General features: G+C 37.7%; 1 pseudogene across 1 annotated transcript; it reads left to right on the forward strand.

Moving 5' to 3' along the window:
* The first annotated feature begins 5860 nt into the window (after positions 1 to 5860).
* On the forward strand, positions 5861 to 7215 carry LOC149229382 (monofunctional pimaradiene synthase pseudogene; annotated as a pseudogene). The gene is made up of 5 exons (XR_016248381.1): positions 5861 to 6072; positions 6171 to 6291; positions 6380 to 6834; positions 6931 to 7043; positions 7152 to 7215. The product of XR_016248381.1 is annotated as a monofunctional pimaradiene synthase pseudogene (transcript).
* Positions 7216 to 12159: the final 4944 nt, after the last annotated feature.

The raw sequence follows: 12159 nt of genomic DNA on the forward strand, positions 1-12159 counted from the left end.
TCTATAAAACTCAGTTGTCTCCTCTGTCTGAAGATGAAATTGATTAGCTTTTGAAAAAACATGTTACAGACCAAGTTAAGACAGATTTGCAGTTCTCACACAGTCAAGATTGTGTGAGTGAAATTTATTCCATTATTGAAAATGAAAATCTGGGTTTAAATGATGACAATCATGAGACTAATGAAACTATACATGAATTTGTTGTGAGTAAGCCAATTTGTGATGTAGATTTCCTGCAAGGAGATCAACTAACAAAGATTGTTTTCTTTCATGAAATTGATAGGGCTGACCTGTTTAATAATCTTGAAGAATGTGTTTTGTTCAAGGATGATTTAGAGTATGAAATGGAAGAGTATGACTTTGAGATAGACAATATGCCAGAGATAGAATTAGAGTTGCTCATGCTTGAGAAATTTACAACCAACACTCAGGTGGCAGAAAGTCATATTTCCCTATGCCTTCCTATGGATCAACAACCAAGTATTCTTTCAGATCAAAATGAAAGGAGTACTTGTATTTTTGTTGGATTTCAAAACAAGGTAACATTTTAGATTTTTAAGGATCCTTACATTGATTTGTTGCAGCCATCTGGGAAGATGAATTTTCTTGTATTTATGGAACATGAGTACATATTCAGTGGAAACTTGGAGTTGCCTCGCTTTTTTTTGTTCTACCTACTCAAGGAAAGTACAATCAGAATTCAAGTAAGTAGACATTTGATGGATTGGTTACACTGGAGGGATCATTACACATGATTGTATATACATCTTCAGTAGGAGGGCGGTTATCATTAGGATTTGAAGCCCGAGGTGAAGGCCCTAAGATCTCGATGGTTTGTTGCCATAAGTAAGTTCATTCAATATGTTTTTTATAGTCAAGTTAGTCAGTTTTTAGTTTGAGTTTAGTATTTTCATTCTGACTCCATTGCCCAATGGACAAGGCTACTTGGTTTACGGTGTTCTTGACACCTCCAAGGAGTTGTCATCCCCAGTTGGAGCCAATGTTAGTGTCAGTCTTGCTAGCTTGTCACATGGATCAAATGTGCTTTTACTATGCTTGTTAGGGTGTCAAGTCAAATTTTTGTCATTTAAGTGAATCTTCAAATAAATTTTTGTCATTGGTTGTTGTGTCTAGGTCACTACTGCTCCCTTCACTTACTCATGGTCTTCATCACTCATCATGGTCATTGTCTTCTTCGAGGTATCATATCTTCATTTAAGTGTCTTGGGTCATGAAATGGTTAAATTCCTCATTTTAGGTCATGGTCTAGGGTTTCACTCCATGTGTCATCATGATACCATATGTCAAAACAAAAACATGTCCATCATGTGATTCAGTGGGTAAAGGGATTTAGCAGCTTAGGGAAAGAAAAATAAAGGTAAAAGTAATGTTTTATTTCCAATAAGATAATGTTGTAGTACACTACCTCGCCTCATCATTCCTCATAGGGACATGTTTGCTTCAAAATATATTTTTGACCAAATGGAGAAGAATTTTACAAAAGTGAAATAATATTTTGTCCATTATAGTCTAAGGAACAAAAACCTCCTTCATTATATGCAAAGGTGTTATCATTTGAAAGCAATTCCAAAAATACACTTGCTAAGGGAGAGTTGTTGCACTTCTGGAAAGCATGACTTCAAGACAGATTTTCAGGGGTTTGGAGCAGGTGTTGGCAGTGCTTAAGGACTCTATTGTGTAGCAGATATCCTGAGCTTTCCAATGGTACCTTCAGATATTTATTTGGATTAGTGTAGGGCATCAAAACGTGCTCTGAAAGTTGGAGCTACTCTTTTGTCAGAGACACCCTAGGTTTTGGAGTGACCTTGGGAACATCAATTTTTCTCCATGATGGAGTGTCCAAATTGAATTCTTGAGGAGTCTATCGTATAGCAGACTTCAAGAGCTTTTGAACGCGCTATCAAGATCTCAATTCGGAGCAGTTTAAGGCCTCCAAATGAGGTTTGGAAAACCAGCATTGCGCTCAGGAAGACTGTGCTGCGCTTGGAGGCCTAGCACTACAATGCGCTCAGGAACACTGCACTGTGCTTGGGCACTGCGCTCAGGAACACTACACTGCGCTTGGGCCAGAGTAGCTAAAATTTCCTGAAACTCACCCAAACTCAATTTTTAAGTTTGCTCACTTGTTTTATTACAATCCTAAGCTAATCTACAAGTAAGTACACCACCTTACTTACCTTTTTAATTTGCAAAATCAATTCATGCCAAAGATTTCTTCAATTAGGGTTTTTCAGTGAATTTCTCATGCAAAAATGATAAGTTGATGATGGCCATTTCCTTTCTTGATTTTTAACATGTAAAATCTTACCCTACACCTTTATACATGTTTGATATGCCATGTAAACCACTCAATCAACCTCAAAACATAAATTTACCTCACTAAGATTGAAACCCTAGTTCATTCCTAGGGGTTTTGGGCACTTTCCCTAAAAGCTCTATTTTTCCCTGTTACAAGCACATTGTTCCTTCATTTCGCTTCCACTCATTTTCATAAGTTTTCCATAATCCATATCCACCTCTTCCAAACCTCCTTTACCATTTCATCAACTCCACCTACCCATCATTTCATTTTTCACTCATCCCTCAGTATTTTTTGCCCTTTCCTATCATCTAGGGTTTCAAAAATGAAATGAGATTGCTTCACCAAGCCATCACCAAGACACATCAGCACAGCCTATGGAAGTAGGGTTATCAAACAAATCAGAGGAGGTTCCCAAGCCACCTAGAACTGAGGTGACCAAAACATACCAGAGATGAAAAGGACTTGTGTTCGCTTCTCATGGTGAGAAAGGGGACAAGCCTTCTTCATCAACAAAACAGGGATCGACAACAAAGGATAAAGACGCATTTGAGCATGAGTTTGAGCTTATTGATTTAGAGGCGAAAGATCATACTTCAATCATGCAACAGACAATCAGAGAGAATGACTATCAAATCAAGGAGCTAGCAATCAATTTGGAAAGAGCAAAATATATTATATCATTCCTTGAATAGGAAAACAGTCAGCTCAAAGCAAAGGAGTTGATCCTAGAAAAGGAAAAGGCCAAAATATTGTAGCAAGTTGGCCAAGGTAAGGAGATCATGGAATCAAGCAAGCCAGAAGCATCAAAGGGAAGAGGAAAAAGGAAAAGACCAAGAACAAGAGGCCTCAAGAAAGCTTTGCAAGAAGAGCAAGAACAAATTCTGTTGAATGAGGACCTTGACCTAGAAGACAGGATTACCCTAGAGGTTCATAAAGATAAGGAATATTGGCTAAATAGGGTAAATGAACACTTGGATAAGATCATTGAGAAGGAAAACTGGGATAATCATTTGCTCAGACACATGGCGCACCACTACCAAGCTCAAAACATGATTGCCAATGTCAAAGTAAAGCAACTTGAAAATAAGCTCAAGGAGGCCAAAAAAGACCCAAAGGATGAGGGGAACTTAGAGATGTTTTCTGAAGCATCAATGAAGCTATAAAAAAACATGCTTTTACTCCTTCCCTCCAATTTTGAGCAAATTTTGAGCATTTTGAGTTTTTTGAGAAACTTTGGTCTAAATTCAGAAATTCTGCTGCTCCAGAAGCGCAGAGCCTTGGCGCTGTGCTTTTTCCTCAGGCCTCCATTTGAGGAAAGGTCTACATTTTTGGAAAGCTCTTTCCGTCCTCTTGAAACCTATTTTCTCATATTTTGTAGAGGTGGCTCAGTTTTGGAGAAAAAGGGAAAAATCTAGCAAAAAACTAGCATTCTGGACCATTTTTTGACAGGTGCTGCCCTTCTGGAGCGACCTTGAGAGAATGGAGTTTTGAAGGCCTTCCCATGGTCCAAATTCCGACATTGAAACTGTTATGGAAACTAGACTTGAAGGGCTAGTTGACCATTTTCTTAGTTTTGAATTTTGATCCCTAGAAGGAACCTCAAAGTCAGCTCAAATTTGGCGTTGTGTTTCTACACTTTTCTATGTTTCAAATTGTAAATTACACTGTGTAAATTTCTAGTTTCTAGTTTGAGTTGGTCAAAGTCAAGATTCTCTATGTAATGGAACTAGTTTTGAGGCTAGGTGATGTAGGCATGAATAAATTTTCATCATAGGTTGTTTTCGATGTTTATGAGGCCTCATAAAGGAATCAAACTCGTAAACAAACTCTCCATGAAGTGTTTGAGTTTCACCTTCTCACTCTCACCTGTTGGTTGAGAGAATCTTGGAGTCAGTTCCTCCACCAAGGAATTCGACTCTTGAAGGTGGGAAAGTGGTCTAGGAGAGTCTATATGTATCATTTATCCTCAGGAAAAGAGGGTTGAACTTTTTGTGAAGGAAGCTTGCATGTAATCATCTTTTCAGCTAATACAGAGACAAGTTGCAGCTATTTTCAAGGAACTCTAGCCCAGTGAGTTCATGGTGCTTGTAATTCATTCTTTTTGTTTTCTAATGGTCAAATAATATTTATCTACATTATATCTCTTCTTTCTATGGATGCCTTATAGTAAAATACACAAAATTCTTGTTTTTCAAGCTCTGTTATTTGGTTTTCATGGTTATGTGTATGTCTCCCTAAGCTAATGAAATCATGTTTATTTATGATCATTAGTTTCTTCCACACTATATCCTCTATACTTCACTCACAATATTCAGAATACACCATGGCTTCTTATATCTAGCTTCTTCTCATATTTTCTCCTACACTGCCTAGACCTATTTGTGGCTCCAAACCCTAAGTTTAGCAAACCCTACAAACCAAATTTTCACAAACAAACAAACAAATACACATATCTAGCCTAAAATTAATTTGATTTAAAGTCATATCACTGATAAGAGACTTAGAGAGATCCCTCTCATGCTCAGTAGGGCTAGCTACTGAGCTGAAGTGGTTTGAGGTTACCCTTCTTGATTTCCTTTTCAGCCTAGGAAATTGTAAGGACTAACATTTTTGGCGCCGCTACTGGGGAACGAAAGATCATATCTTCCTTGGGTTAGAACGACTTTCAGCCTAGGAAATTGTAAGGACTAACATTTTTGGCGCCGCTACTAGGGAACGAAAGATCATATCTTCCGTGGGAGCTACTAGGGAATGAAAGATCATATCTTCCCTAGGAAAGAACGACAAGTATCAGATCTCAGACCCAAGAAAGATTGTGCATCTTTCATCGGGAGACTCCAATGTCTCCAATGTCGAAGAATCCAAAGGCTCAGAAATTTCATGGCGACTCCACTGATAAAAAAACCGGTAGTTTGAAGAACTTCTTGGTGTCTTAATTATTTTCAAGATGGATTCCACTGCTTGAAGGTATGCTCCTATGAATCAAGCTCATATTACTGGTTTTCTGAATTGAATTCCTTTTATAGATTGGAAAACAAGGCTGCCAAAGTTTAAAGGTCGGGAAGGAGAAGAGGCTAGTTTGAATTTGGTCAAATTTCATTTTCATATTCACAGATTAAAGGCAAAGTTTCCTGAAGATTGTCTGATGAAGATTTTCATGGCTACCTTGGAGGAAATGGTGAGGAAATGGTATGAGAGTCTACCATCTACTAGTTTATATTCTCTAAAGGATTTTCGTTCAGTTTTCTTTCATAATTATCAAAGCTGCAATTTTTCCTTATCAATGATGAGTAGTTGTTATAAGATTTCGGAAAATTTCATTAAATTTCTTCAAAATTCGTATGGGGATGAAGAATGTATTGAAGAAGATATATTAAAAGCCCTTTATGATTTTTTCTCCCAACATGAATCAGCAGTTTCCTCCTTAAAATGTTCGTTATACTCTGCTCAGAATGCTCCTGTCCTTGATAAAATTGTCATTTCTTTATGTCATTATTAATTACTTGACCGTCGTGGTGGTGTTTCGATCAGGATTCCCACTGATACTCTCTATACTGTTCCAACAACATTCTTGTATTATTTGGAAGGCCTGCAAGAAATAATAGACTGTCACAAAATCATCAAACTTCAATCCAAGGATGGATCATTCCTCAGCTCGCCGGCATCTACAGCAGCTGTATTCATGTGTACAGGGAACACCAAGTGCTTGGAATTCTTGAACTTCGTTTTAATCAAATTCGGAAACCATGGTATCAACGTGACAATTTGATTTCATGAAAGGCTGTTTTTATTTTGTTTAAAGATTAAATTAAAGTGAAGACTAACAACGGAGAATTTGCTACTGTAGTGCCGTATCAGTATCCGCTTGATCTATTTGAACGTCTGTGGGCCGTTGATATTGTCGAACGGTTAGGGATCGATCGCCATTTCAAAAAGGAAATCAAGGACGCATTGGATTATGTTTACAGGTATCTTGTCTTTAAGCATTCTACACGATTCACTTCTTGATCAGCTCATTAATGCTCAAATTTAATAAATTTTGAAATTCATGTGCAGCCATTGGGACGAACGAGGCATTGGATGGGCGAGAGAGAATCCTGTTGCTTATATTGATGTTATGGCCACGGGACTTCGAATCTTGAGGCTGCATGGATACAATGTATCCTCAGGTAAAAGAAAATGTTTATCTAGAGAGATATATCTAGTTGGCAATTGTGCCAACAGCCAAGTCTTTCAATTCTTTCACGCTGTTGAATATTCTGCAACCATCATTCTTGGCAGACATCTTAAAAACTTTTAGAGATGAGAATGGTGAGTTCTATCGCTTCCCGGGTCAAAGGGAGAGAGGAGTAATAGACATGTTAAACCTCAATCGTTGCTCACACGTTGCATTTCCCGGAGAAACGGTCATGGAAGAAGCAAAACTCTGTACCGAAAGGTATCTGTGGAACGCTTTGGAAAATGTGAATCCATTGGACAAATGGGGTCTAAAAGAGAACATTCGGGGAGAGGTATATAATAGTATTGCCGTCTCTTTTAACATCTCAGTCTTGCTGCCACCTAAACTTCACATCAATGAGAATATATACGTTTAATTTTATTTGCAGGTGGAGTACGCCCTCAAATATCCATGGCTTAGGAGACTGCCAAGGCTGGAGGTCAGAAACTACATTGAACATTACGGGTCAAACGATGTTTGGCTTGGGAAAATGATGCATATGTAAGATTGTAATATTTGTTTCCAATATAATACCGTTGAACCCAATATTGGTTTTAGTATGCTAAATCACAAACAATTTGTATTTTAATGCATAATTGACTGGAGCAGGATGCCACATATTAACAACCGCAAATACTTGGAACTGGCAAAACTGGACTTCAATAATGTGTAGTCTATACACCAAAAGGAGTTACACGAGCTTCGAAGGTTTAATTCGATGTTTCAATCATTTAAGCCTTATATTTCTTTTTAATTCAGTGTTTCATTCATGTGATGTCTATCTTACGTACTGAAAGCTATGATACTATATATTACATTGTTCACAGATGGTGGAAATCATCAGGTTTCGCAGAGCTCAATTTTCTACCCGACCGTGTGGCTGGAATATTTTTCTCAATCGCGTCTTCTATGTTTGAACCAGAGCTCGCTACGTGTAGAGCCGTTTATACGAAATCTACCATCTGCACTGTCAGTCTTGTTAGCCTGTCACCTGGATCAAAAGTGCTTTTACTATGCTTGTTAGGGTGTCAAGTCAAATTTTTATCATTTAAGTGAATCTTCAAATAAAAATTTGGTCATTGGTTGTTGTGTCCAGGTCACTATTGCTCCCTTCACTTACTCATGGTCTTCATCACTCATCATGGTCATTGTCTTCTTCGAGGTATCATATCTTCATTTAAGTGTCTTGGGTCATGAAATGGTTAAATTACTCATTTCAGGTCATGGTCTAGGGTTTCACTCCATGTGTCGTCATGATACCATATGTAAAAAAAAAAAACATGTCCATCATGTGATTAGGTGGGTAAAGGGAGTTAGCAGCTTAGGGAAAGAAAAATAAAGGTAAAGGTAATGTTTTATTTCCAATAAGACAATGTTGCAGTACACTACCTTGCCTCATCATTCCTCATAGGGACATGTTTGCTTCAAAATATATTTTTGACCAAATGGAGAAGAATTTTACAAAAGTGAAACATTGTTTTGTACATTATAGTCCAAGGAACAAAAACCTCCTTCATTTTATGCACAGGTGTTATCATTTGAAATAAATTCCCAAAATACACTTGCTACAGGAGAATTGTTGCACTTCTGGACAGCTTGAATTGAAGACAAATTTTTAGGAGTTTGGAGCAGTTGTTGGAAGTGCTTAAGGATTCTATTGTGTACCAGACATACTAAGCTTTCCAATGGTACCTTCATATCATTATTTGGATTAGTGTATGGCATCGAAACGTGCTCTGCAAGTTGGTGTTGCTCTTTTATTAGAGACACCCTGGGTTTTGGAGCGACCTTGGGAAAATCAATTTTTCTCCTTGATGAAGTGTCCAAATTTCATTCTTGAGGAGTCCATCATATAGAAGACTTAAAAATATTTCCAACGAGCTATCAAGCTCTGAATTCGGAGTAGATTAAGGCCTTTAATAGCTGTTTGGAAAACCGATGTTGCGCTCAGGATGATTGCATTGTGCTCGGGAACACTGTGCTGCACTTGGGCCAGAGTAGCTAAAATTGCCTGAAACTCACCCAAAATCAATTTTTAAGCTTTCTCACTTGTTTTATTGCAATCCTAAGTTGAGCTACAAGTAAGTACACCACCTTAATTACCTATTTAATTTGCAAAATCAATTCATGTCAAAGCTTTCTTCAATTAGGGTTTTTCAGTGAATTTCTCATGAAAAAATGATAGGGTTGATGATCTCCATTTTCCTTTCTTGATTTTTAACATGTAAAATCTTACCCTACACCATTATACATGTTTGATATGCCATGTAAACCACTCAATCAACCTCATAACAAAAATTTACCTCACTAAGATTGAAACCCTAGTTCATTCCTAAGGGTTTTGGGCACTTTTCCTAAAAGCTCTGTTCTTCCCCTTTTACAAGCACATTGTTCCTTCATTTCTCTTCCACTCATTTTCATAAGTTTTCCATAATCCATATCCACCTCTTTCAAACCTCATTTACCATTTTATCAACTCCACCTACCCATCATTTCATTTTTCACTCATCCCTCACTATTTATTCCCCTTTCCTATCATCTAGGGTTTCTAAAATGAAATGAGCTTGCTTCACCAAGCCATCACCAAGACACATCAGCAAAGCCTATGGAAGTAGGGTTATCAAAAAAATCAGATGAGGTTCCCAAGGCACCTAGACCTGAGGTGACCAAAGCATACCAGAGATGAAAAGGACTTGTGTTTGCTTCTCATGGTGAGAAAGGGGCCAAGCCTTCTTTGTCAACAAAACAGGGATCGACAGCAAAGGATAAAGACACATTTGAGCATGAGTTTGAGCTTATTGATTTAGAGTCGAAAGATCATACTTCAATCATGCAACAGACAATTAGAGAGAATGACTATCAAATCAAGGTGCTAGCAATCAATTTGGAAAGAGCAAAATATATTATATCATTCCTTAAATAGGAACACAGTTAGCTCAAAGCAAAGGAGTTGATCCTAGAAAAGGAAAAGGCCAAAATATTGTAGCATGTTGGCAAAGGTGAGGAAATCATGGAATCAAGCAAGCCAGAAGCATCAAAGGGAAGAGGAAAAAGGAAAAGACCAAGAACAAGAGGCCTCAAGAAAGCTTTGCAAGAAGAGCAAGAACAAACTCTGTTGAATGAGGACCTTGACCTAGAAGACAGGATTACCCTAGAGGTTCATAAAGATAAGGAATATTGGATAAATAGGGTAAATGAACACTTGGAGAAGCTCCTTGAGAAGGCAATCAAGGATAATCATTTGCTCAAACACATCTACCAAGCTCAAAACATGATCACCAATGTCAAAGTAAAGCAACTTGAAAATAAGCTCAAGGAGGCCAAAAAAGAGCCAAAGGATGAGGGGAAATTAGAGATGCTTTCTGAAGCATCAATGAAACTATAACAAACATGTTTTTACACCTTCCCTCCAATTTTGAGCAAATTCTAAGCATTTTGAGTTTTTTGAGAAATTTTGGTCTAAATTCATAAATTCAGCTGATCCAGAAGTGCAGCGCCTTGGCATTGCGATTTTTCCTCAGGTATCCATTTGAGGAAAGGTCTACATTTTTTGAAATCTCATACCATCCTCTAAAAACCAATTTTGTCAGATTTTGCAGAGGTGGCCCAGTTTTGGACAGAAATGCAAAAAACTGGCATTCTAGACCATTTTTTGACAGGCACTGCGCTTCTGGAGCGACCTTGGCAGAATGGAGTTTTGAAGGCCTTCGCATGGTCAAAATTCAGAAATTCAAACTGTAGTGGAAACTATACTTGAAGGTCTAGTTGACCTTTCTCTCATTTTTTCGTTTCGACCCCTGAAAGGTACCTCACAATCAAATCAAATTCAGCGCTGTGCTTTTGTTCTTTTATGTGTTTCAAATTGTAAATCACTGTGCAAATTTCTAGTTTCTAGTTGGACTTAGTCAAAGTCAATATTCTCTATGTAATGGCACTAGTTTCGAGGATAGATGATGTAGGAATGAATAAATGTACATCATAGGTTGTTTTTGATGTTTATGAGGCCCCATAAAAGAACCAAACTCCTAAACAAACTCTCGATGAAGTTTTTGAGTTTCACCTTCTCACTCTCACCCGTTGGTTGAGAGAATCTTAGAGTCAGTTCCTCCACCAAGGAATTAGACTCCTGAAGGTGGGAAAGTGGTCTAGGAGAGTCTATATGCATCATTTCTCCTCAGTAGAAGAGGGTTGAACTTTTTGTGAAGGAAGCTTGCATGTATTCATCTTTTCATCTAATACAGAGACATGTTGCAGCTATTTTCAAGGAACCCTAGCCCAGTGAGTTCATGGTGCTTGTACTTCATTATTTTTGTTTTATAATGGTATAAACATATTTATCTACAATATATCTCTTCTTTCTATGGATTCCTTACAGTAAAATACACATAATTCTTGTTTTTCAAGCTCTGTTATTTGGTTTTCATAGTTATGTGTATGTCTCCCTAAGCTAATGAAATCATGTTTATTTATGCTCATTAGTTTCTTCCATACTATATCCTCTACACTACACTGACAATATTCAAAATACACCATGGCTTCTGATAGCTAGATCCTTCTCATATTTGCTCCTGCACTCCTACAGCCTAGACCTATTTGTGGCTCCAAACCCTAAGTTCAGCAAACCTTAAAAACCAAATTTTCACAAACAAACAAACAAATACACATATATAGCCTAAAATTCATTTTATTTAAAGTCATATCATTGATAAGAGACTTAGAGAGATCCCTCTCATGCTCAGTAGGGCTAGCTACTGAGCTGAAGTGTTTTGAGGTTACCCTTCTCGATTTCCTTTTCAGCCTAGGAGACTATAAGGACTAACATTTTTGGCGTCGCTGCCGGGGAACGCAAGATCATATCTTCCCTAGGAAAGAACGACAAGGATCAGATCTGATTGCTCATGGTGAACAATGTTTAGACACAATAAAGGTTGTGCATATTTCACCTGACGACTCGAGTGTCGAAGAATCCAAAGGTTCAGAAATTTCATGGTGACTCCACTGATAAAAAAACCGGTAGTTTAAAGAACTTCTTGGTGTCTTAATTGTTTTCAAGACGGATTCAACTGCTCGAAGGTATGTGTTATGAAACCATCTCAAGAAAAGATAGATCAACTCCTTAGAATTCAGCCTCTTCGAGGGGGCAACCTCCTTTACATTACATAAATGGACAATTCTTGGATGATCCAAATGACAAAACCTCCTTTCTATATATAGGAGTCTAAGGAGTCACAATATAATCCAGCCGACCTAACAATAATAATATAAAGCCACAAAAATAACAATAGAGGGATTCTATGGGACACAGAAATAACAACATGGGGGTAATAGGGGCACAACAATATAAATAAGGGGTATAACTACAATAGTAATGGGGTAATCACTAGTATTATAGGGACCCAACATGCCCCTCTCATTCAAAAAAGTGTTTTCCTCAACGCTTGAGTAGTTCTGGATACTTTTGCATAAAATTCTCATCCTCCCATGTGGAATCTTCAGCGGATAAGTTCTTCCACTTGATAAGATACTCTGAAATTGATCGATTTCGTAGCTGTCGATTTCTTGTTTCTGTGACTGCTTCCAATTCCAATATAATTTTTCCTTCCTCGTCAAGTTCTGG

The sequence above is a fragment of the Pinus tabuliformis genome, chromosome J (assembly GCF_031772625.1).
Source record: "Pinus tabuliformis cultivar Carrire ecotype Pingquan chromosome J, CPIR1, whole genome shotgun sequence".
NCBI lineage: Eukaryota > Viridiplantae > Streptophyta > Pinopsida > Pinales > Pinaceae > Pinus > Pinus tabuliformis.